General features: G+C 46.9%; 1 long non-coding RNA gene across 1 annotated transcript; it reads left to right on the top strand.

Moving 5' to 3' along the window:
- Positions 1 to 6182: 6182 nt before the first annotated feature.
- LOC308473802 lies at positions 6183 to 10493 on the top strand. Its single transcript, XR_013984335.1, has 2 exons — positions 6183 to 6418; positions 10292 to 10493. It is a non-coding gene; the product is annotated as an uncharacterized lncRNA (long non-coding RNA).
- The last annotated feature ends 16848 nt before the right edge of the window (positions 10494 to 27341 follow it).

Consider the following 27341-nt stretch of genomic DNA (forward strand, 5'->3'; position numbering starts at 1 on the left):
GTATCCATCCATCACTTCAAATTATAGCAGTGCTCAACACATCCCCCCAAAGTGTAGTCAGAGCCTAGGAGGTCTCTCTAGCCTTTGACAACGTTGTTGTAAATTGCTCTTTTTATTTTCTCCCTAACCACCCACTATCACCCTGCAAGGAGCCTAGAAACCTCTGCATGCAAGTCTTAAGTTCCTGTTAACTTTAAGTTAATCAATGTCAAAGGCTGCATCAGGCTGCAACGTGCAAAAGAAAACATTTGCATTGTCAATTTTGCTTGAAATTGATTTCGCACGACCCTGTTCTGCCCTCTGAGAGCAGAACATGGGGAGGGGAACGAGAAGGATCTGTATAATGCTGCAATGCAGATACGAAGAGAAGGATGCAAGGAGTTCACCTTTCCTTTTGCCTGGGACATGGCGCACAGGGACAGGTACACAGAATAGCTTCGAAATGCACACCGCACAGTGTGAAAGAAAGGTTGGGAATGGTACTAATGAAGACACAGTCTTGGATTGTCTGGTTTGCAAATAGTAGCATGACTTTTAAAAATCGGATCACTTGTTCCTCCACCACCAACTCTTTTTTTTTTACATTTCAGTATATGGGCACAGAAATGTAATTGTCCCTTATTGTCTCAGCTCTAGAAATATTTACATGGAAGGAGCGTCTTTTAAATGGCATGGAGGTACGTTTAAAGCATGTGGTTCTTCCTTAGGTTATCAGCAACTGCTGTACAGAGAAATAACCCCCTCTTCCCAAACACTGTTAATAATGCACAACCTTTTTGCACTTTAATGTTGGCTATATCTTAGAAATATCGCTTTTGGCGCTGATACCTAATGTAAATTCAGAATGCATACTAACAGCAAACTCTATGTTCTGAGTGCCTAGTCTTATGTAGCCAAAACAACACTATCCACAAGGGGGGCAGGGACACGGGTAGCGTTGTGGTCTAAACCACTGATCCTCTTGGGCTTGCCGATCAGAAGGTCAGCAGTTCAAATCCCTGCGACAGGGGAGCTCTGTCCCAGCTCCTGCCAACCTAGCAGTTCAAAAGCACACCAGTGCAAGTAGATAAATAGGTACCGCTGCAGTGGGAAGGTAAACGGCGTTTCCATGGGCTCCAGTTTCCATCACAGTGTCCCGTTGCACCAGAAGCGGTTTAGTCATGCTGGCACATGACCCAGAAAGCTGTCTGCTCCCTTGGCCTGAAAGCGGAGGTGAGCGCCTCACCCCATAGTCAAGTTTGACTGGACTTAACCTTCCAGGGATCCTTTACCTTTACTTTTTTACCTACCCACAAGGGGGCAATGCTATCTGTCAGCAGGCTAGGGGAAAGGCAAAGTATAGGAAATCATTAGGGTCTCGGACACACCATCTGTTTGTTCAAAGCACATCTGAACCACATGACTTTCCCCCAAAGAATCCTGGGAACGGCAGTTGGTTAAGGGTGCTGGGAATTGTAGCTCTGTGGGAGGTGAACTACAGTTCCCATGATTCTTTGGGGGAAGGTATATGCTTTGGATGCATGGCATGGACATGACCTAGTCCTAGGGGGTGAAAAGTGTGGGAATGTTGTGGATAGTAGGGGAGGATATATGGATTAAATACAGTGGTACCTCGGGTTACATACGCTTCAGGTTACATATGCTTCAGGTTACAGCCTCCGCTCACCCAGAAATAGTACCTTGGGTTAAGATCTTTGCTTCAGGAGGAGAACAGAAATCGTGCTCCGGCGGCATGGTGGTAGCAGGAGGCCCCATTAGCTAAAGTGGTGCTTCTGGTTAAGACCAGTTTCAGGTTAAGAACGGACCTCCGGAACGAATTAAGTACTTAACCCGAGGTACCACTGTATTATCTTTCCTCACTCATGCTAGAGTGTCAGTAGCAGAGTACATACCCCAATATATTGCAGGAAGCTAGTTGGTAGACTCAACTGAATCTCTTTAGTTAAACAATCCGGTCTGGCTTGTCCAGATTGGATTATTCCTGGTAAATCCCCTTTGTTCCCTCTTAAAAAGAATAAAGACACAACAGTCTTTTCTTAAAAGTAATAAGAAGTTTACTTACATTCAGTTCACAGTAGGATCCTGAAGGCAGGCTTTAGCTTGTAGTTACAGATACAGAGAAAGGTGTGGAATCATCCTTTTGTGAGGGATGAGCCCATGTGCTGCTGACCGAGAGCCAGCACACAGCAAATGCATCAGTATTAGAAGAGAGCACCAAAAGAAAAGAAGAGCAAGGGAAGATGATTGCATGACTGGCCCTTTTGCAAGGGTCTCACAGGGTCACACCCATCTACCTGGTCACATGCAGGGGGAGGATGCTCCAGACCAGGTGTGACAGGAAGTCCTCCTGTCTGGAGTAACATCCCCCTGTGTATTCGGGTTCCGAAAGGTTCAGCAATGGAGACGTTCGAGAAACGAGGTACCACTGTATTTATTTGCAAATTTCCTTTAACCGCTTGCCAACGTAAAGACTTTCTTCCAGGAGAAACCTTAACCAAAAACACACACAAAAACAAACAAAAAACCCAAACAAGTCCAAAATTAACTATATTGGTTGCTTTTGTAATCAGTGGTTGTTGTTTTGTTGTGCCTCATTTGACATAATGTGAGGAGAATCAGGTGATTTTACATTACTGGACGTGCTGGGTTGCATTTCCAAGGATGCCCACCAGAGAGAGCACAAAATCTCTTGAATTTGCGCTGCTATAGAGAGGAATCTCCCGTTGTTTGCTTTTATACGAATCCCCTTCCCTACCAAGCCAAGCATCCCAGACAGAGCTTGCTTTATGCCGGCTGGTTCTGCTTTAGCAACGCATCTCTCAATTTCTCTCTGGGTTGAACTTCCTCCCCCCTGGTTCTTGGGACACCCCTCCAGACTATCACTGTCTCAGAAGTGATGGCAGCTGAATAATACATGAAAATAATTAATAATTCTCTTCAGACAGTTTACATTTAATTATTGAATAGTTCAACAGATCCATATCGACGATTGCACCCGAGGCATTTATTTATTGATGACTGCGCCGTCCGTTTGGAATGTAATGAATTGTTTTAATTTCCACATCCTTCTTTCGAGTCTCAGGGGTCGGTTGGGCATGGGTGGCTGTGATCCTGCACAGATCTCATCTCGTGGGCTTAGTCCGAATGGGAAACTTAAGGCGCATCCGCATTGCAGTTAAGCTCCGGTTCATGCGCAGAGGGCAGCTTCGTGAACGGGAATTGGGCAAGCTCAGGTGAAGGGAAACAAAACAGGTAACGCATGCCAGGGGAAGACATGCCCAGCCCCTCTCTGGTGTGGACAGTAAAATGCAAATGGGAGTTGGAGACAGCAGAGAGAAAAACAACCTTGCAGCATTTCAAGCCAGTAATATGTGCATAGCCGATTTGGACGCTATGTGGTCTAAACCGCTGTGGTCTAAACCACTGAGCCTCTTGAGTTCGCCGATCAGAAGGTCGGTGGTTCGAATTCCCGCAACGGAGTGAGCTCCCGTTGCTCTGTCCCAGCTCCTGCCAACCTAGCAGTTCGAAAGCATGCCAGTGCATGGGTAGGCAAACTAAGGCCTGGGGGCCGGATCCGGCCCAATCGCCTTTTAAATCCGGCCCGCGGATGGTCCAGGAATCAGCGTATTTTTACATGAGTAGAATGTGTCCTTTTATTTAAAATGCACCTCTGGGTTATTTGTGGGGCATAGGAATTCATTCATTTTTCCCCCAAAATATAGTCCGGCCCCCCACAAGGTTTGAGGGACAGTGGACTGGCCCTCTGCTGAAAAAGTTTGCTGACCCCTGTGCTAGTGCAAGTAGATAAATAGGTACTGCTGTGGAGGGAAAGTAAACGGCGTTTCCATGCGCTCTGGGTTCCATCACGGTGTTCTGTTGTGCCAGAAGTAGTTTTGTCCTGCTGGCCACATGACCTGGAAAGCTGTCTGTGGACAAACGCCGCTCCCTCGGCCTGAAAGTGAGATGAGCACCGCACCCCATAGTCGCCTTTAGGGATTCTTTACCTTACCTTTACATAGCCTATGGGGGCTGGGAAATATCTATTTGCCTGAGACTTTAGGTGATAATGTGACTAGAGAGACCAAGGGTAAGCCATTTGTTCAATTAACCCTTATATCCCATCATTATCTATCTAGCTAGCTAGCTATCATCTATCTATCATCTCCTATAATGCAGGGTTTCCCAAACTTCTGAGTTCATGGACCCCTGCATCATAGAATCACAGAATTGTAGAATTGGAAGGGACACCAAGGGTCATCTAGTCCAACCCCCTGCAATGCAAGAATCTTTTCCCTAATGTGGGGCTCAAATCCACAACCCTGAGACTCAGAGTCTACCAACTGAGCTATCCCAGCAATCCAATTTGCTTATTTATTTATTCCGTCATTTATTGCATTTATACTCCACGATTTCCCCCCCCCGAATGTGCAAATTAAATCAATGAATAAACAACAGTACATGCTCATTCCCTCCTTTTTAACCCTTACAGCAACTCTGTGAAGTAGGTTAGGCTGAGAGGCAGCTACTGGCCCAAGGTCACCCAGTGAGCTTCATGGAGGTGTAGGGATTCAAACCCTGATATCCCAGGCCCTAGTCCGACACTCTAACCACTGTGCCGCGCTGGATCTCCTCCTCTTCTGCAAGGCCCCCTGTTCCTTTGAGGCTGCCACTGGGCATTCCAGGAAGGCTGAAGACCCTCTGGAGTTGGCATGCCTGCCACCTGTCAAACGTGGCTCATGGGGCTGCCAGAGATAAGTATCTTGGCCTAGCAGGCTCAAACGGTTCCAGTGTGGTGTGGTGGTTAAGAGCGGTGGACTCGTAATCTGGGGAACCGGGTTCGATTCCCCGCTCTTCCACATGCAGCTGCTGGGTGACCTTGGGCTGGTCACACTTCTTTGAAGTCTCTCAGCTCACCTCACAGTGTTTGTTGTGGGGGAGGAAGGGAAAGGAGAATGTTAGCCGCTTTGAGACTCCTTCGGGTAGTGATAAAGCGGGATATCAAATCCAAACTCTTCTTCTTCTTCCCCCTGCTCTATGGGGCTGGGAGGGAGTGTAATAGCATAGAAGGAGCCTCTCAGACAATGGTGTGTGGGGAGCAAGCACGGCAATTGTCTCCGTTTTCAACGACAACCACCTGTATACGAAACCATTGCGTCAAGGACTTTATAGGCCGTCCTTCTGGCCTGTTCGATCTCGGCCAGGATCATGAGCCATCTTCTACAATGGGGCATTAAGCAACTTTACGGCGACAAAAGCAATGACGCCAGGCGGAATTTTACAACGGTGCACTTAAATCACGAGGAACAGACGAGCGAGGGAGAAAACAACCACCCCAATCACCGAGGAGATTCAGCCTTCGTTTTCTGCGGATTGGTTTACAACGCGCCATAATGAGACGCCGCCAAATGTGGCGTGAAGACTTCCTAATACTTCCCAGCCAACGAAGCCGGTGATGACTAGACAAAAGAAATTAGACGGCTGCAAAATCACTCAAAGATTGCCGCTCAGGCTGAGCAGAAGGGATGCTTATTGGCAATAGATATGCATGTTGTCTTAATGGGCTCCGTGTGTTTTTCGACTTAATTGCCACTCAGTCACTTTATTCATCAAAGTGCTGCTTACGTTCAGCCAATTTGTCTCCGCTGATGTGCTCCGGCTGTTGCATAATGATGTATGTAGTGAGAATATATATATATATATATATATATATATATATATATCCCCAAATAAATGGGAGAAGTGCAGAGGAAAAGTTTTTGTTGAAGTCCTAGAACCGTAAGACTTGGAAGAGACCTCAAAGTCCCCGGATTCTTTGAAAAACATCTGGTAATTTTACATTAGTAGCACCAAAGTGACCTGCCCGGGCACAAGCCTGGTGTGATGGCCTGGGAATCTGATTCAGAGGCTGAACCGGAGGAATCCCAGCCTGCACAAGAGTCCCCGCCTCCAGAACCAGCTGAGCCGGGGCAGAGGCTTGAATCTGAACGGCCCTCACCTGTGCTGGATCTTCAGGAGCAGACACCAGCTGAATCTGCTCTGGCTCCGGAGGTGATCGAGGACCCATTGCCTGCAGGTGCTCCTCTCCCAGCCCTGTAAGGGTAAGGTGAGGCTGCCTCTGGGTCCAGTAACCCTCCAGCCTCTCCTGAGCTGCAGAGGCTCAAGGCAGAGAGGCGGACGGAACTAAGCTCTCTCAGGCGGAGTGCTCGCCTTAAGGCCAGGGGAGGCGAGTCACCTGTGGGCCTGGACCGCCCCAGGCCTCAGAGGAGATAAAGGCCAGTCAGCCCAGTCCCAGGTTGCGGGAGCAACATTGTTGGTAGCCTGTTCCTGCCTGCACCCTGTCCTGCACTTCTGCCAGAGTTCCTGACCACACCCGACTCCCTACCTTGGACCCCACTTCTGCTTCGGACCACGCCACACGGTAACTGCCCGAGACCAGCACACCTGGCCATAGTATATGGAAGCCCTAGCAACAAGACGACCCTCTCAGTTTCACTGATGTGGTCCAAAGGAAAGCAGAGCAACACATTTGGCACCAGTTTTGTGGAGGAGTTGTCAAAAGGAGGCATACAACCATCTTAGGGACTCCAGATTTGGTAGGGCTTACTCCTTAGCTTTTCCTTCTCCTGAAGATGTCCCACAAGGCAGCAGGTATGGGTTTTTCCATGGAGTTTCCTCCTGAAGCCTTTCTCACAGATGTGTATAGCTGCAAGGCAGTGGAAGTTTAGGGTCAGAGGTTTCCTTCTCCTAAGTGGACTACCTTCCAAGGTGGACCAGCCCCATCTGCTCCTCACTACCCTCTACAGCACATGCAGATTTCATTTTACAGATTTGTAAGAAGCTGAACATGGATTAAAAGCCATATAAGGAAACTTAGTAGTGTCAGTTGAGAGTAGCGTCAGTTCACTGCTGGAGGTTGCTAGGTTGCGGAAGTCCTTGTGACATGCCCTTCATTGTGACACCTCCCTCTGATGGCTCCTTGGTCACTAGGGCTCTAGAGCATGGGTCAGCAAACTTTTTCAGCAGGGGGGGCAGTCCACTGTCCCTCAGACCTTGTGGGGGGCCAGACTATATTTTGGAAAAAAAATGAATGAATTCCTATGCCCCACAACTAACACAGAGGTGGATTTTAAATAAAAACACATATTCTACTCATGTAAAAACACCAGGCAGGCCCCACAAATAACCCAGAGATGCATTTTAAATAAAAGGACATATTCTACTCATGTAAAAACACGCTGATTCCTGGATCGTCCGCTGGCCGGATTGAGAAGGCGATTGGGCCACATCCGGCCCACGGGCCTTAGGTTGCCTATCCCTGCTCTAGAGGCATAGCAATCTCCTTTGGTTTGATCATTCAGCAAGTGAGAGAGAAAGTGGATGGAGATGTAAGTAGACTTCCTCGTCAGCATCTGCATTCTGTGCTCATAATGCTCCATGAGAGTCTAGGGAACATTTAAAAGATTAAAATCAGGAATAATTTAAATGCTTCAGCTAGCCCTTCTGGGCATCTTTATGACTCCACCCACTGTTTTGTAACAGTGAAGGGAAGTGAGTGTGGATTCTGCTTACACTTTAGGAAAAGGAAAACCTAGGAAATGCCATACCTAGGAAAAGGGCGTTCTTTTTAGGCTAGTGGCACAAGAGTCACTTGATAACTCACCATGGGAGCATTAAGCATGCGCTCTGGAGAGCGTAATATCTTGCATTGTCTTCCTCCCCTTCAATCAAAATTGATTTGACATCCTATGCCCTTCTAAAATGTGTTGGGTGGCGGTTATCGGGTTGTTGTTTTATTTTGATTATATATTTTGTGGCTTTATATTCTGATTCTATTCTGTGTACCACCCTAAGACCTCCGGGTGTAGGGCGGTACATGAATTCTAATAATACTAATAGTAATAATAATTGTGAATCATTAGCATTGCCCAACTCCCCATGTCTAATACAGATACTTGATCTTTACAGTGCAAGTTATAACCAAGTACAATATACAGCTGCAGAGTTTAAGTAAGTGGAAGGCCAACATATATTTTTTTAAAGCAAAGGAGGCTTGCTCCTAAACAGCACTGTGCGTGCCTCATGAGATCCATCTAAGTGTTCTGTTTCCAGTGTTGTTTTATAGGAATATCGCAACAGTTCCTAACCAGTCCCGAAACTGCTGACGCAGCACTTAAAGCTCGCTGTGCATCCCGAACATATTCCGAGCACGACCGCACGAGTCCCAAAGCTACTCTTACAACAGTTGCGAGATGTCAGTGAATCCTGTATTGTTACAAAGAAGTCTGTTCTCAATTCCGCCGAGGTCTCTTTAGAGAACAGAACTTATTACAGCACCAATACCTTCCAGGGGAAAAAGCAGTACAAATGCGAGGAAGATTGATTTTCCCCCCCTCCTCCCTTGAATGCCTTCTGCACTTCAAAACTCTTCTGGGCTAAGAACGAGCCGTGTCAATTATTATTATTATTATTATTATTATTATTATTATTATTATTATTATTTTCTGATTAAGCAATGCTGCTTCAGTGCTCAGCGAACTGCTTACTCATGAAATGGGCTCACAAGGAGAGGTGGTTTGCCTTGTTGTGGCATACTCTGGCCCTCCTGGTCACATCCGTGCCATACATTTAAACCAGGGGTTTTCAAACTTTTTCAGCAGGGGGCTAGTCCACTGTCCCTCAGACCTTGTGGGGGGCCGGACTATATTTTTTTTTGGGAGGGGAAGAATGAGCGAGGAACAATGAGCGGCACACGAAAGGGCTCCGGAGAGGGGCTGCTTTAAATGGCGACCGCTTGAGAGGGGCGCTCAGCCAGTGTGGTGTAGTGGTTAAGAGCGGTGGACTTGTAATCTGGTGAACCGGGTTCACGTCCCCGCTCCTCCACATGCAGCTGCTGGGTGACCTTGGGCTAGTCACACTTCTCTGAAGTCTCTCAGCCTCACTCACCCCACAGAGTGTTTGTTGTGGGGGAGGAAGGGAAAGGAGAATGTTAGCCGCTTTGAGACTCCTTCGGGTAGTGACAAAGCCGGATATCAAATCCAAACTCCTGCTCCTCCTCAGCCAACCGCGGCTTCTGTGTCTTGCCAGCGGCAAGGGCTGGTGGTGGCGGAGGAGTAGGGACGATGAGCAGAGAGCGAAAGGGCTCCGGAGAGGGGCTGGCACCAACAAAACCCAGCTCCCTTCCTCCTCTAGGCAGGGTGGGGAGAAACCAGGAGGCGGGAGGGAGGAGGTGCCGCTGCCGCGTGAGGGAGAGGGAAAGAACGAGCACGCTGGCGATCCACGCGTCGATTCCCAGACCGTCCGTAGGCCAGATTTGGAAGGCAATCATGGCTGATCCGGCTCACAGGCCTTAGTTTTCTGACCCATGATTTAAACTTTTCCCCAAGGAATCCTGGGAATTTTGGTTTCTTTGGGACCATTCCAGTGCTATTCCCACTGCCCCCAGGAGGCTCACTCTCAATTCCTTCTTGTTCTCTCCTCCTGGATATTTTACACTGAAATAAGGGACAACCCTGTATGGGGTAACTGTGCCCCTGAAGGACCAGGTGCGCAGCCTGGGAGTCATTTTGGACAATTTGCACAGGTCAATTCTGTGTCTAGGGTGGCTGTCTACCAGCTCCATCTGGTACGCAGGCTGAGACCCTACCTGCCTGCAGATTGTATCACCAGAGTGGTGAATGCTCTGGTTATCTCCTGCTTGGACTACTGCAATGTGCTCTACCTGGGGCTACCTTTGAAGGTGACCCGGAAACTACAATTAATCCAGAATGCAGCAGCTAGACTGGTGACTGGGAGCAGCCGCCAAGACCATATAACACTAGTCCTGAAAGACCTACATTGGCTCCCAGTGTGTTTCCAAGTACAATTCAAAGTGTTGGTGTTGGTGCTGACCTTTAAAGCCCTAAATGGCCTCGACCCAGTATACCTGAAGGAGTGTCTCCACCCCCATTGTTCAGCCCAGACACTGAGGTCCAGCTCCGAGGGCCTTCTGGCGGTTCCCTCAATGAGAGAAATGAAGCTACAGGGAACCAGGCAGAGGGCCTTTTCGGTAGTGGCGCCCGCCCTGTGGAACGTCCTCCCATCAGATGTCAAGGAAATAAACAACTACCTGACTTTTAGAAAACACTGAAGGCGGCCCTGTTTAGGGAAGTTTTTAATGTTTGATGTTTTATCGTGTTTTTAATATTCTGTTGGGAGCTGCCCAGAGTGGCTGGGGAGGCCCGGCCAGGTGGGTGGGGTATAAGTAATAAATTATTATTATTATTATTATTATTATTATTATTATTATTGATAGGTGGCAACCCTAGAAAGCCCCCACTGCAAGATGACAACTCCTCAGATGTTTTCTGCCTGTGAATTGAATGGCTGCAAGGAATTGCGTCTTTGCCCGACAGCAGGAGTGCTTCACGTTGGGACCAAGTCCCAGGACTTTTCGTTTTAATTATTGCAGAACATTAAAGCGTTTTGTGGTTTGGCCCCACTTTCTTTCTCCATCACTGTGCTATTGTTTATGATGCCGTTTTACGGAGGTCGGTTTGATTGTTAGGTTTGCTCTTAATGCTGTTGCGCTTCATATGTTTCCTTGCAAACAGACTTGATTTTTATCATAGGAAAGTGGGATCCATCTGTCTAAAACAAGCTTGTGTGTCATAAACACACAAGATAGCAAAGATGATCTAAAGGAGCCACGTCCAGCCCCTATTGCTAAAGGGGCTGTTGCTCTGGTTTTGCCCATCCGGGATGGGAATTAGGGGTTAACAAAAGAGCCTTAAAGCTCATTTAATGACTGTGTGGATATTTCCTCCTTTATTGTAAATAATTTTTATTAAAAGTTTTTCAAATAGCCATTTCCACAATTAAAATATTTCAATATACCAATGCATTCAACGACTTTCCTCCATCCCCTTCCAAGGCTCCTTTATTTTAACCACAATTCTTGTACATCCATTTAATTCAATTCTCGCCCCCTGCAATTTTAATATCCCTTTTAAATATGTTGTGCTGTTGAATTTACATTAATGCTATCAGCGTTTTCGTCTGTGTACGATCATTTTCTATATATTCATCAACAAAATTCCACTCCTCTTTAAATACTTGTTCTTCTTGCTCTCTAAATCTGCTTGTTAACCTTGCTAGTTGTGCATATTCTAATGTCTTAAGCTGCCCATCCTCACTCACTTTCCATTTTGGAGGCTAACAGGATCCAGCTGCTGTTGTCGCATACATAAATAGATTTTTTTCTGACTCCTGGGTACCTCTGTCTGAACCATTCCTAAAAGGAATGCCTCTGGGGTTTTTTTGGGGGGGGGGGAGGGGGATAGTTGATTTAAACATTTTTTTCATCTCATTGTAAATCATTTCTCAATACCTTTTAACTTTTTTGCATGCTCACCACATGTGGAAAAAAGTTCCTTCAGTTTCCTTACACATATCTGATTCGGATTTATACATCATAACTAATCTACTTTCTTTTCTTACAGCTGTATATGGAAGTTTTTAATGTTTGATGTTTTACTGTGCTTAATGTGTTTAATTTGTTGGGAGCTGCCCAGAGTTCAACCTAGTCACATGGGTGGCATATAAACAATAAATTGTTGTTGATGTTGTTGTTAAGAAAAAAGATGGCATAAGGGGGAGGGACCTGATCAGGAATATGACAAAGGCAGATTTAGGGGAGTGTGACTGACCAGTTTGGTTGCATGAGGTGCAGAGCCTCAAGAATACAACTCTTAGGTGGAAGGTGAGGGCGAGGGGCCGCCAAATTTTGGCACCGCACAGGACGCAGCTGAAATTTGAGACCCCATGGTGCCATGGTAGTGGGCTTTAAGGTGGGTGGCACTGTGGTCTAAACCACTGAGCCTCTTGGGCTTGCAGATCGGAAGGTCAGCGGTTCGAATCCCCATGACCGGGTGAGCTCCCGTTGCTCTGTCCCAGCTTCTGCCAACCTACCAGTTCGAAAGCACGCCAGTGCAAGTAGATAAATAGGTACCGCTGGGACGGGAAGGTAAACAACATTTCTGTGTGCTCTGGCTTCTGTCACAGTGCACGAGAAACGGTTTTGTCATGCTGGCCACATGACCTGGAAAGCTGTCTGTGGACAAACGCCAGCTCTCTCGGCCTGAAGCAAGATGAGATCTGCAACTGCATAATCGCCTTTGACTGGACTTAAACGTCCAGGGGTCCTTTACTTTTTTCTCTCTTTTTGCCCTCACACGTCCCTTTTGCAATGGGAGGAAAGCATCCATTGGCACTGTTTAATATGGTTTTAAAAATAGATGTGCAAGGGATAAAGGTGGGAATAACAGTCATGCCCAGCTTGGCCCTTCGTCTAGAAAATCTGGGGTGCGGCACTGTAGCCGATTCCCAAATCTGGGAATTTTGAGGCTGGCTGTGCCGTATAGGCATATATACTTGCCTTCATCGTCTGCCTCTTTATGCATTTGTTGACAGAGCAAATACTACAGAGATGTTGCGTAAGTTGCTGCACTGTTGTCGCGACCTGCTCCGGGACCTTATAGTGAAGGACGGATAATAAATCAACTTGACAACAACAATGCTGTCCCATCCAGAAGACAGCTTACACATGTCTCCTCAAAAGCAAGCCCCACAGAGTTCAGTGGGACTCAGACAAGTGTATCTGTAGGACATCTGCCTGAACTGGGTAATGCATCTTCTCCAGGGATGTGGAGAGTCTGGAAGAGTTCATCATTTTATGTGCACTCCCTCATCCAGATACAAAAGAAGGGGGAAGGAAATGTTTCCATTATTCATGAGAGCAGAGTGGGAATGTGACTAAACGCTCTCAATACACAAGGACTCTCATCTCTCTCTCTGATCAGCACCACTTGCCTGCACAGAATTATTGATTCCAGGTTTCCATCCTCCTGAAGCACTGCTAGGTAAATTTCCAGAGCTATTTCCCCCTGTGATGATGCCTCTAGTCTATAATCTTGCTCTGGCAAGCCGAGGAACCGCTCATTGACAAGTGGCACATTGCTGCCTTACCCCCACTTTCCTTCATTGTCACTGAGCAGTTACCCCAGCTTGCCAAAGCACGATTGTGGGCTATAGGTATTGTCACAGGGGAAAATAGCATCCCCAAACGTGGAAGGAAGTATGGCCTAAGGTAAAGTTAAGTAAAGGTAAAGAGACCCCTGACCATTAGGTCCAGTCATGGCCGACTCTGGGGTTGCAGCGCTCATCTTGCTTTATTGGCTGAGGGAGCCGGCGTACAGCTTCCGGGTCATGTGGCCAGCATAAGTAAGCCGCTTCTGGCGAACCAGAGCAGCGCACGGAAACGCTGTTTACCTTCCCGCCAGAGCGGTACCTATTTATCTACTTGCAGTTTGATGTGCTTTCGAACTGCTAGGTTGGCAGGAGCAGGGACCAAGCAACGGGAGCTCACTCCGTCACGGGGATTCGAACCGCCAACCTTTTGATTGGCAAGTCCTAGGCTCTGTGGTTTAACCCACAGTGCCACCCGCGTCCCTTAACGTGGCCTAAGGTAGGGATGGGTGAAATCTGTGGTCCTCCACCAGGCGATGTGATGGGGACTCCAGCTCCCATCAACCACACACCCAGCTCAGCACACTTGTTAGTCAGGGATAACAATGGGCACAGGGCAGGGGGGCCAACTTGAGTAGATTATATGGGGGGGGAGCCCGCTCCACATAATCAATCACAAGATGAACCACACATGCACAATTTGGATGGCAATGCTCATCCTCAAATAATTTACGGGGGGGGGGGGAACCTCAGCCCCTAGGAATTGGCTCCTATGCTGTAGTGGCCAACTTTTATAATATGGTGCCTTGAACCAGGACCAAATCTCTCCCCCCCCCCCCCATATTGAGTAGGTACCCATATAAATATAAGTTGCTGTTATTACCCCATTGGCTCATCAGTCTCTGTGGGGGAACCCTAAATCCAGCGCAATAACTACAGCCTATCCTCCCCCCTCCCCAGGAATCGTGGGAACTGTAGTTTTTTAAAGGGTGCTGGGAATTGTAGCATTGCGAGGGAGGAAACTAAAGTTCCTTTAAAAGAGAGAGAGAGAGAGAAAGTCCCGTGCTCTAAACGTAGGGGATGCAGCTTAACTTCGGAGCGTTTGACTTCTGTGGGACTTGACTCCTGCGTCGTCACGATGCGCACCGCGGCGCTTTACATTTTTGCCACCTCTCCTCTTTCTCTCCCTCTCTCTCCGGGCAAGCATCTCGCGTGGCCTTCCTCATCGGTCCGGGGGCCCGCAGCGAGCATCCCGTGCGCGCCTCCTTCCCCGCAATGTGGGGCTTGCAGGAGACGGTGGGGGGGAAGCCGGGAGGCCGAAGGACCGCCCTTCTTCTGTGTCTCCTCCTCCTGCCGCTGCTGCGGGGCTGCCGGCGAGCGCCTGCCAAAGCCGCGCTGCGTCCTGGGGACTCGCCACGCGCGCCGGGCGCCGCCAGCTGCTCCACGGAGTAGCTCCCTTTTCCCGCGCGCCACGCTTCCAGTGCCAGGTATTTCCCCTCGCCATCGCGGTGCAGAGGGTCAGGGAGGGGGGTCCCCCTTCTTCTCCGCTCCCTCCGGCTCCCATTTGCCTTCGTTTGGGTCCGCCTTTTCGCCGCAAACTTTCCCTGGGGTCGCCTCGCCTTGCCTCTCCAGCCTTTGCTTCGTGCGCAAAAGAAACTTCGCTGTATCCTCTCCGCTTTTCTTTGCGCCTCCCAAGTTTTCAGTTCACGTTAAGGGGACTGGGAAGAACAATGTTTCCCCCCCCCCCTCAATGTTCCCTCCCCTCCTCGGGCTCCCCCGCACCTTACTTCTTCTTCATCATCATCATCATTATTATTAACTTACTTATTAAACTTGTAGAGCACCATCCCGCCCCCCACACCTTGCGTAAAACTGAGAGCGCCGCTCCGTTTCTTATTTGCAGCGCCAGAGGGTCCCATAGGGCACACTGTTGTGGAAGCTCAGCCCTGCAGTTTAGGGGTTTTGTCGGGGCGAGCTGTGCTTCCTGTGAGAAGGGAAGGCACCCTGCACACGCTCAGAGGCAGTGACCTTGCCATCTAGGCTGCAGGTGGAGTGTGCAAGTACTAGCTAAGGCTGCAGTCTGAATTCAGCGGGGCTTGCTTCTGAGCAGACGTGGTTAGGATTGCAGCCTGGGTATTTCGCATGAAGCCTACGAACAGATTTCCAGAGCTGAGCTCCAGCTCAGCTTCTCATGCTCCGTGGATGTCCTTTCAGAAAAGTGAAGCCTGTGTGTGTGTGTGTGTGTTTTAAGTGTGGGTGTTTTGCTGAGATTGACTTGGAATCGTTTCTCCCCTTTGAAATGGAGTGACTTTTTCTCTTTGAAATGTGAATGTTGTGTAATTCTATGGGGGACGTCTCAGAAAACTTGGTTTTCTACTTTAAAGTACTGTAGTAATTTTAGTCTTTTACTAGGGAATGTGTTTGGGTTTTTTTAGCATGAAACTACATCAGATTGGACTCTGTGTCTCTGTGTGCTTAGTAAGGGGAATGACAAACTCTTTGAGACTTAGAGAATTGCAGAGTTGGGTCCTCTATGGGTCATCTAGTCCAACCCCCTGCAATGCAGGAATCTCAGTTCAAGCATCCATGGCAGATGGCCAATCAAGCTCTTCTTAAAAAAATCACCAAGGAAGGAGAGTCTGTCACCTTCTGAGGGAGTCCATTCCCCTGTCGAACAGGTCTTACTGTCAGAAAGTTCTTTCTGATGTTTAGTCGGACTCTCCTTTCTTGTAACTTGATTCCATTGGTTCAGTTCCTGCCTTCCAGAGCAGGAGAAAACAGTTATGTTTTCAACACGGGTCACATTCTGCTGATCTTGGCAGTCCTGCAACTCAAGGTTTGCCATCTGCAAGGGAGATGTTCCTTAAAATGTGGGTGCTTCCAGGCTACTGCTATTTTAAGATGAGATGCAATCAATCTATTGTTCAATTCAAGTTGTGCAATTAAATGCTGTGTTGATCCTCTTGTATAAGACATCCCCCACTCCAAAGAAACAAACAAACCCCAGACTATTTGTGATAAGGAACGTGATTGGAAAAGGGACTCGAAAATGCTTGCTTTGAAACAATGCCATCTAACTTCCTTTGCAAACAAATTGGGACGAATGCTTGATAAATAGCTGGCTTTTTCTAAGCTCTCCCCAAACTTTGTGCAAACCAATCAGGACAAATGCTGAAATAATAAAAGAAACAACGGTCACCTGGAAGCCCATACTGCAGAAATCCACCCCGTCTTTCCAGAATACAGATTTTAATAGTAGTCTAGGTTCATTTTCTTTGAAGTATTAGTGTGCTATGGTACATTGGATGGTAATGGTATTGCTGCACTCAAAATGGATTTATTTCTCAAAATCAAGGTGCATTAATTGTCTTTTTTGTAATGCCCTTCAATTTCCTAAGTGTGTTTTAAAGGGACAGTGGCAGCCGGCTCCTTCTTATCCCATTAGTGACCTGGTCAGCCTTCTCCCTTCTCCTTTGTTTTTTCATCAGATATTACAAAAAAAATTGGAAGCAACTATTTAACTTGGCTTTGGTTATTTTTGGGCAGGCTTCACAACACTCTTGTTTAATCTTTCCTCCTAAAAAATATACAGTCATGCCTCGTGTTGCGTCTGCTTCATGTCGCATCTTTTCGCGTTACGTACCGCGGCAACCAGAAGTACCGGAATGGGTTTCACCGCTCGCGTATGCGCAGAAGCTCCAAATCGCGTCACACGCCTGCGCAGACACAGCGCTTCGAGTTGTGGGCATCTCACGTTACAGACGGGCCTCCAGAATAGATCCTATCTGTAACACGAGGTAAAAGGTAAAGGGACCCCTGACTATTAGGTCCAGTCGCAGATGACTCGGGTTGCGGTGCTCATCTCGCTTTACTGGCCGAGGGAGCCGGTGTACAACTTCTGGGTCATGTGGCCAGCATGACTAAGCCACTTCTGACAAACCAGAGCAATGCACGGAAATGCCGTTTACCTTCCCACCGGAGCGGTACCTATTTATCTACTTGCACTTTGATGTGCTTTCGAACTGCTAGGTTGGCAGGAGCAGGGACCGAGCAATGAGAGCTCACCCTGTCACGGGGATTTGAACCGCTGACCTTCTGATCGGCAAGCCCTAGGCTCTGTGGTTTAACCCACAGTGCCACCTGCGTCCCTGTAACACGAGGTACCCCTGTAATAATAATCCAGTTAAGTTTCTGTAACAAAACCAAGAAGAAGCCGGAAATCATCTTCCACAACTGTGCAGCAGCACCCTGTAGAAGAGAATTGATGTGAACCCTCTTTCAGTTGGGATGCTTTAGGCATTGATGTCCCCAGCTAGTTCTTTCTCTTCTCCCTTTATTTTTTTGTGCTACCTTGATTGTTTCATGCATTATATTTCTAGGTTACACTTAAAACAAGAGAAGGGCTCCTCAGAGGCCCAAGTGCATCCCACTGCCCGTGAAGGAAATCCAGAGCCACGGCATCTCTTGATAGGTAGCTTTCAGCATTTGCTTAAAAACCACAATCAGGGCAGCCTGTTCCACAACTGAGAGGCTCATCCCATCAGGAAGTTATTTCTAGTGGTACAAACCTTTTGTTGCTTTGCCTTACAATGCATTAAGGTAAAAGAATTTTGGAGGGATGCGGGTGGCGCTGTGGTCTAAACCACTGAGCCTCTTGGGCTTGCTAATCAGAAGGTCGGCAGTTCGAATCCCCACAACAGGGTGAGCTCCCATTGCTCTGTCCTAGCTTCTGCCAACCTAGCAGTTTGAAAGCACACCAGTGCAAGTAGATAAATAGGTACTGCTGTGGCGGGAAGGTACATGGCATTTCTGTGCACTCTGGTTTCCATCACGGTTTCCCATTGTGCCAGAAGCGGTTTATGTCTGCTGGCCACATGACCCAGAAAGCTGTCTGCGGACAAATGCCGGCTCCCTTGGCCTGAAAGCAAGATGAGCACCGCAACCCCATAGTTGCTGTTGACTGGACTTAACCGTCCAGAGGTCCTTTACCTTTACCAACAGTGTAGTATGTAAAGACTATGAACCTGGCAAATGGAAATGTCAGTCTTGTGCAGGTACACTTGCCAAGAAGTGATTGGCTGTAGCTGTACAGTGACAAAAACTTGAGTTTGTAGCCTTTGGTTGGTTGCAGTGTGGATTGTGTTTGTATGAGTGGTTGGGGGTTGGGTTGTTGAGTCAGATTAGCCACATTGATTCGTATGCTGGAGAGGGGCAGGGAATAGGCCATTGTCTTGTTGTGCTGTGTGTGTGATAAAGGGGAGACCCACCATGGTGAAGGCATCCTCCTTTGCTTGTCCCAAGTTTGTTGGTTAACTTTTCTAGTAGGGCAGTTTCCCATACATTTTGGAACTGGTGGGCTATATTCACTCCTGATATCTCCTTCTCTCCCCTCTCTCTTCCCTCAATCGCATGATGTCTATGACAATAGTGTATCATACCAAACGTAAATGAACTGTGAAAAAGACTCAGAGAATGGAAAGTAGAGACCCTATATGCAGTGCTTTTTTCCCTGGGGGCCACGCAGGGGTACACATACCCCTAAACATTTTGTGAATCAAAATTTGGCCTCATTGAGGGGCGGTATTTCAGTATGAGTAGGAAAATGAGAGTGCCCCTAAACATTTTTTTTAAAGAAAAAAAGCACTGCCTATATGTACTTTTCCTGGTTTATTTGGCTGTTTTGTAACACAAGAAAATCTTTAATAAAAGCCAAGAATTGAGTTTGTAGTGAAGCAAACCCGCAACTTGATTTAAGTGTGCACATTCAACAGTAATTGCCATTAACAGACTCCCCCCTCCATGCACAACCACACACCATATGTGTAGACAGGAACCGTTTTTCAAGCGTCCTTGTGGGGGAAGGATTCTAAATCCAAGAGGGGTTTTCTAGACTTCTTTTGCAGAGAACAAGGGTGTGAACACATTTCTTAAGAACAGGAGAGGGGAAGAGAACCAGAGAAGTTTGCCACTGGGGGTTTTGTCTTCATTAATTCCACCCCCACCCCGGCTGTGGAATTTTTACTGTATTACAGTAACCCATTAGTGTGAAATCATCTCTTTCTCCAGCCCTTGGCTAGCGTTCACGCAGAGCAGGATTGGCAAGGAGCGATGCTGGGTTGCACTACTTTGCTGAGAATGTGGTCCGGTTTGTCAGCAAAAGTGTTGGAGAGTAATTAATTGCACAAAGAAGTTTCGCTGGAAAAATATATTCTCGGTAGTTGGAAGGAGCCGAGGGGCCTGCAGGAGGAGAACAGCCAGGTTGGCTTAGTTTTGTGTGTGTGTGTGTGTTTGTGCGTTTGCAGACGTTCTTGGTGCAAGCACGTTCTTTAATGTTAAAAAAAGCTGGCATGCTGTGTGTGTGTATGTTTGCTGGGGGGAAATCTGGAGCAATCTTGCAGCGAGTACGTTTTCAGAAAACAAATAGCATCTTGGTGGGGTGTGTGATTTAATGGGGAAACGTCACGGATGGAATGATCTCTCCCGTTTGCTCACTCCCTTGCACACTGTTGGTTGCTTTTAGTTAGAAATGAACGTTCCCGGGCAAAATACATTAGAAGAAAGGCATCATTAACGTAGGAATGACCCCAAGAAAGGATGTTTTGGGTGGGAGTACTTGCCGGATGTCTCTCTCTTGGATGAGCTGGGTACCCAGGCCAATTCTCTTGCAAAATTCCAGAGCTAAGAATGTTTTAGCGGTGTCCTTTATGAAGAGCAAAGGACTTCAAAGTGAGGGTCTGACGGACAGGGACTGCCAAATGACCAGTGGATAACTCTGAATGCGCTGCGGTATTTTACATTTATAATCCACTTTTCCTCCAAGCAGCTCATAGTGGTGTGAACTCCTTCTTCCGCAATCACTTTGTCCTCACAATAACCCTGTGAGGTGAGGAAGGCTGAGAGGCTGAGAGATTGTTCCAAAGCCACCCAATAAATTTCATGGCTGGGTGGGGATTCGAACCTTGCTCTCCCAGATCTGAGCCCAACTGTTGGACCATACTGGGTCTCATGATAGGATTTCATGATATCTAGTGATTTGCCTTCCAGACATTTGTAGCGAAATACAGTCCAGTCCAACGGGACGCGGGTGGTGCTGTGGGTTAAACCACAGAGCCTAGGACTTGCTGATCAGAATGTTGGCGGTTCGAATCTCCGCGACGGGGTGAGCTCCCGTTGCTCAGTCCCTGCTCCTGCCAACCTAGCAGTTCGAAAGCACGTCAAAGTGCAAGTAGATAAATAGGTACCACTCTGGCAGGAAGGTAAACGGCGTTTCCGTGCGCTGCTCTGGATCGCCAGAAGCAGCTTAGTCATGCTGGCCACATGACCCGGAAGCTGTACACCAGCTCCCTCGGCCAATAAAGCGAGAGGAGTGCCGCAACCCCAGAGTCGGTCACGACTGGACCTAATGGTCAGGGGTCCCTTTACCTTTACCTTACATTCCAGTCCTGTGCGTATTTACTCAAAAGTTCTCAAAGGAAATGGGCCGAAAGTACATTCTGGCTAGACGTCACCGCTCAAGCTGTCATGTGACAAGGGCTGGTGGACTTAACAGCTAGAAGGTAACAGCTGTGTGTAGGGTTTACTCCTTAGCCTGTTCTTCTCCTGAACATAACCCACAAGGCATCTGAGGTTTAGTACCAGAGTTTTCCTTCCCCTGGTTGGGCTGCCTTCCCAGGTGGACCAGCTCCATCTGTCCCTCTCTTCTCTCTCCAGCACATGCAGAAACCTCCTTCTTGACCTTTGGACCCACTGTTGGTCTCGTCTGCTCAATCCACCGGAGACTGTCTTTGCATGCAGGGGAACTTCCTAACTGACTGAGGGTTCGAGGCCCACTGGCTACCCTTTGACTGATCTTGTACATACGGGAATAATAAAAGATGATGACCTGGCATTGTGAATCAATAGATCCTTCTGAAATCGTTCCTGTTGCTGGCCATGTGAAATTTATGACTGCTAAGGTTTTTTTAAAAAGTGAGGTTATGTGTAAGGAAGTATTTTTGCTGAATCAGACAAACTTCCATGCAACTCAGTATTGTTTACACCAGTGTTTCCCAAACTTGGGTCTCCAGCTGTTTTTGGACTACAACTCCCATCATCCCTAGCTAGCAGGACCAGTGGTCGGGGATGATGGGAATCATAGTCCAAAAGCAGCTGGAGACCCAAGTTTTGTAAACCCCTATTTGCGCAGATGGAGAGCAGCTCTCTAGCTTTCAGACACAGTGTCTTTCACTATTTGAGATTGAACCTGAAACCTTCTGATTGCAAGGCAGATGCTCCAACCACTGAGCTATATAGCCTCTTCTTCCTTTCTCCTTTTCTTGCTGTATCCATAGTTGTCTAAATAGGGTATCTGTAATCATTAGCAATAAGCAACAAAGAGGTTTCCAGTCTGCAAAACCAGGACTTCCCCTCGAAACAGTAGGAGAGCTTAAGAAACGAGAATGCCTGGTTAAAATTACAAGTAATTCTCTGGAGGCAAATTTATAAAGCAGAGGTCAGAATTTGTCCTGCCTTGACCGTGTGGAGAGGCAGAGTGGTCCTATATCAGGGAACATTCCCACACAGACTGTTCCAAGGACATGTCAACATGGAAGAAGGAAAAGCACATTTGGAAGACCCGGCGAATAATTGGCACACAGCCCTCAAGGTAATCCTAATTATTGAACTAAATCTTCCAGAGCAGTGAAAAGTAATAATGGCCAATTCAATGTCACTTAGGAAGCGCCGTAATATGGGGTTGGTCAGTTTCCTGGCCGTGATCCAGACCTCATAGAAAACAGCGAATAAGACAAGAGAGCTTCGCACGTTTCTGCTTCTGCCGAGCACGGTAACCAATGATATGATGGCTCCTCAAAACGGAAATCAAGGTTTGAAACCTTCCCCCCTCCCCCCGACATCTTTATTTAAAAAGTACATAATTATATGTGCACTAAATATGGTGAGATGTAAATAAAAGAGAGAAAAAGAGAAACAGCACCCATACAGAATGGAAAGTAAAGGGGAGGAGGGGAAAGACCCAAAACTGTATACTTTACAAAGTTGTTATTGTACTTCACTAGATCTTAACCTATTACAGTATTTGAAAGAATGGATTCCACATATCATTGAATTTGCCCATGGCAAGTCTGCGTTTATATGCAAGTTGTTCATATGTTGCGAGTTTGTAGAAGTCTTCAATCCAATCGTAGAAGGAAGCTGCATTTTTATTTTTCCAGTGCATCTGTATCAGTTTTTTTGTTGTGGTAAGAAAGAGAGAGTCCACTCGTATTGTCCATTTGTAAGGTTCCATGTGCTGGACATATAATTCAAAAGGATATTTTGCTCTGTGAATGTAAAATTGTTCCACAGTTCTGTTGATAGTTTCAGTTACCTTCTTCCAAAAATCTTTCAATATAGGACAATGAAAAAAACATATGTTTTAGAGAAGCAGTGTCCCTATTGCATCTCCAACAGTTAGGTATCTTAGATAGCCCTTTTTTAAACAAACGTAATGGGGTCCAGTATATTCTAAATATCATTTTTTGTTGTATGAGCCTCAGTTTAAGGTCCAGAGATGCCCTTGTTATAGCACTTAGAACAGTTTCCCACTCTGTGGTCAAAACTGAGATCTCTAATTCTTTATTCCATTCCTCCCCCAATACCTGTATATCAAATTGGTTTGCTAGTAACAAAGATTCATATATGTTGATGGCTGGTGTTTTTTTTGTTGCGTAAGAATTAATCAGCCGCTTCAATATCTCTGGGGTCTCTGAGGCTGTAAAAGCTGCTGGTGGTTAAAGGTAAAGATAAAGGGACCCCTGACCGTTAGGTCCAGTCGCTGATGACTCTGGGGTTGCGGCGCTCATCTCGCTTTACTGGCTTCCGGGTCATGTGGCCAGCATGACTAAGCCGCTTCTGGTGAAACCAGAGCAGCGCACGGAAACGCCGTTTACCTTCCCGCCAGAGCGGTACCTATTTATCTACTTGCATTTTGATGCGCTTTCGAACTGCTAGGTTGGCAGGAGCAGGGACCAAGCAACGGGAGCTCACCCCGTGGCGGGGATTCGAACCGCCAACCTTCTGATCAGCAAGTCCTAGGCTCTGTGGTTTAACCCAAAGCGCCACCCACGTCCGATAAATGGTGGTTAGCAAGTGTTTTATCTGGAGAGATTGCCACTGAGCATTTGTAGGTAATCTGTATTTGTCTCTTAAGACAGAATATGTATAAAATTCATCCTCTTCGTTTATCTGGTGGTCTAACGATAATATCCCCAAATTCACCTACCTTTTCCATATGATCATTTCTTTCCTGATTTTTAAAGACGGGTTTCCCCACAAAGTCATTTTGTCGTGGGAGAAAAGCTCAAATATATATATTTTTGGACATGTCGTGCCATATCGTTCAAACAGATGCTGTTGTTTCAATATCATCTTGAGTATTAATGTATTTAGACCCAAGTGCTGCCCATCTTTCTAGAGTTGCTAGATAGAAATATTCCATAGCAGCCCAATTTGTGTGGTGGAGTGACCTTCTCTGTCCCTGCCTTCAACAAAGGGGCATCTCTGTTGTTTTTGCAGTCTGTGATGTTTAAATCTCACTATCCCAGAAGGGCCTATTGAAGGTTTGTGTGCTCAGCAACATTGCGACATCAGTCTTCTTGAATGCATCAGCTAGCCAGGCCAGGAGGTGATACTGACAAAAGGTACAGATATTCCCAGTTGCTCTATAACTGTTGAGCATCTTGCCGCACTAGCTTCACCCCAGCCATTGCTTCTGTTTCTGGCTGCAGTTTTTGAGAATATTTTTCTTCCTGCCGTGGGACCAAACCATTGTGGTGCAGTTGGTTAGCGTGTCGGACAAGGACTGGGGAGACCCAGGTTCCAAACCCCACCGAGCCATGAAATTCGCCGGGTGGCCTGGGGTCTGTCAGAGTCTCTCAGCCTAACCTACCTCACAGGGTTGCTGTGAGGAGAAAGTCGTGGATGCCACCTGGAGATTCGTGGAGGAAAGGTGGAACGAATCAATAAAGCTGTGAAAAATACTAGACGGATTCAAAAACTGAAATTCAAATTTTGCTTTGTGAGACTTGCAAATGAAACAGGAAAGACAGAAGTTACTTTTTAAAACAACAACCTATATTTATTGGAATCTTCCATACGGAAGAAGTTGACATAGATGGCAATAGGCCATCGAAAGAAGAATGAAATGTATGAAAATAATATGCAACATACGTATATACACAAAACCATTTTGTATGGAATGAGTTGCTATTTTTGTTGTTGCTGTATTTCCCCCTTAATTGTTTTGTAACTGAATTCCATATCTAAGCTACTATATGATATTGTGATTTTTGAAAGCACACGCACACCATGATTCGTGATATATTGCCAGGTCAAAAATTATGATGCTGATCTCACGGTATGGACTTCAAACCGGTTTTGAACGATAGATCACCCAGCCCTATTGTTTTCCTCCCTTTGTTTCCTTTGAGGTCTGTCAGATTCTTCTCCTTGCTTTCTACTGTTCCTTCCTCTTTTGCATCTGCATTTTCTCTTACCTCTCATGCTTCACTTTCCTGCCCTCTAAACACCCGGGAGCGTTGGAAGCAACTCGTCTTTGCAGAAACTGCTATGGTTCTGTACAGTATATTTTGGGGGCAAGCTCAGGGGAAGGGCCAGAGCTGACAAACAGTGAGAGAAATTCTGCCACATCGCTTGCATGTGCCAAACGCAGTATCCTTTCCCCCAGTACTCCCATCTGTGGGTCTTACATGATGTTGTTGTTGTTTAGTAGTCTTAGTCGTCTTTGACTCTCTGTAACCCCATGAACCAGAGCATGCCTTGGAAACTATCACTTTCTTCTCAAAGCTGCTCCTTTTTCATGTCCATGGAGTTTTCTTGGCAAACTTGGTACCTCAGGTTAAGAACTTAATTTGTTCTGGAGGTCCGTTCTTAACCTGAAACTGTTCTTAACCTGAGGTACCACTTTAGCTAATGGGGCCTCCTGCTGCCACCGCCGTGCAATTTCTGTTCTCATCCTGAAGCAAAGTTCTTAACCTGAGGTAATATTTCTGGGTTAGCAGAGCCTGTAACCTGAAGCGTCTGTAACCTGAAGCGTCTGTAACCTGAGGTACTACTGTACTGGAGTGGATTGCCAGTTCCTTCTCCAGGTGGATCACATTTAGTCTACAACATGGGTAGGCAAACTAAGGCTCGGGGGCTGGATCTGGCCCAATATCCTTCTAAATCTGGCTCACAGACGGTCTGGGAATCAGCGTGTTTTTACATGAGTAGAATGTGTCCTTTTATTTAAAATGCATCTCTGGGTTATTTGTGGGGCATAGAAAGTCATTCATATACATTTTTTCAAAATATCATCCGGCCCCCCACAAAGTCTGAGGGACAGTGGACAGGCCCCTGCTGAAAAAGTTTGCTAACCCCTGGTCTACACTCTCACCAATGACCTGTCCATCTTGGGTGGCCCTGCACGGCATAGCTCATAACTTCTTGGAGTTATTCAAGCCCCTTTGCCGTGACAAGGCAGTGATCCATGAAGGGGTTCTTACATGATACAAGGCCGTTAAAGCACATGGAAACGAGTGACTCCGGTTTGCTTGTTTAGTTAGCTCTAGAGAGGCTTGCATCTCGGTGCAAAAAGATTCCTGTTAATGGGCCACTTGACCTGAGGATCCGACAGCTTATTGCAAAGTCCATTATCAGCCTTATTGATATTGTGCCATGTTTTATCTTCACTGGGAAAACAAACACACACCTTCCCCCCACCCCACCCTGGCTAAACCCTATTAAAACGTCCTGAGCTGTCTGTACCGTTCACTGCCGTCACTTCAACACGGTACCAGACTATTACATGATGCATCCATTGCGGTGGTTTATTATTATTATTATTATTATTATTATTATTTCCAAATCCATGACAGCATGCCGCAAGGCACCCAAGCAATTGTGTGGCTCCTGAATCTAGCTGAGTAGACCTTTGCTTCCTGGTTCCTGTGGTTTGGCCTTTTTAAGAAAGAAAGAAAAAAACCGAGCACCACACCATTAACACTCAGTTATGCAACCAAACTGCTATGCGGTATGTGGATTGCCAAGGCTGTTTGCCCATCAGCATTCGGCTGGTGTAGAACCAACCTATGCTTTTGTGCTGCTGCCGACTGGCTGTAGGCAGAACATGCATTGTCAGAGTACAAGGTGCTGTTATTCTGCCTAGGCAGAGGGGTTGAGGCTGGGCGGAGCGCTCTCACTGAATCAAAAGGGGGAAGAGATATACCCAAAGCACCAGGTATTAAAGGAGTCTCCTTCAGTTCAGTTCATTTCATTTATTGAATTTATATACCGCCCTATACCCAGAGATCTCAGTGCGGTTCACAAAAAAAGATCACAGTATATAAAATAAAAATAAAAACCTAATAATACCCCCCTCAAAAAAGCCAAATTTTAAAGGGTGTAGGATATTGATTAGGTCAGCCAATGGCCTGGTTAAAAAGGAAGGTTTTTGCCTGGCACCTAAAGGTGTATAATGAAGGTGCCAGGCGAATTTCCCTGGGGAGAGCATCCCACAGACGGGGAGCCACTGCAGAGAAGGCAACGTTCTTGTGTTGCCACCCTATGGACCTCTCGAGGAGGAAGCACATAAAGAAGGGCCTCAGAAGATGATCTCAGGGTCTCGGTAGGTTCATATGTTTTGTTTACTGAAGCTTATGAGTTGCTAGTGATTTAAATCAGCTGTCCTCTGCAAATCACCCTCGCATCCTATAATATGGAGGGGAGTGACCTATACCAGACATACCTCTTTCGGGGTGGCGGGTGCCATAGATTCATGTCATATCAAGCAGTATTTGAAATTTGCCAGGTGCAAGGTGCATTTTGCCACTTGCTATTGGCCACTTTAAAAGGGACGCGGGCGGTGCTGTGGGTTAAACCACAGAGCCTAGGACTTGCCGATCAGAAGGTCGGCGGTTCGAATCCCCGCGACAGGGTGAGCTCCCGTTGCTCGGTCCCTGCTCCTGCCAACCTAGCCGTTTGAAAGCACATCAAATTGCAAGTAGATAAATAGGTACCGCTCCGGCGGAAAGGTAAACGGCGTTTCCGTGCGCTGCTCTGGTTCGCCAGAAGCGGCTTAGTCATGCTGGCCACATGACCTGGAAGCTGTACGCCGGCTCCCTCGGCCAATAAAGCGAGATGAGCGCCGCAACCCCAGAGTCGGTCACGACTGGACCTAATGGTCAGGGGTCCCTTTACCTTTACCTTTATTGGCCACTTGCAACCAAGTGAAGTTGCCCGGTTGTCAGGATGGCGCCTCTGATGTTTCCACCATCTGGAGGTGCTATGCCTGGGGATTACTG

Source organism: Podarcis pityusensis (assembly GCF_964106645.2).
Source record: "Podarcis pityusensis genome assembly, chromosome: 3".
NCBI classification, from domain to species: domain Eukaryota; kingdom Metazoa; phylum Chordata; class Lepidosauria; order Squamata; family Lacertidae; genus Podarcis; species Podarcis pityusensis.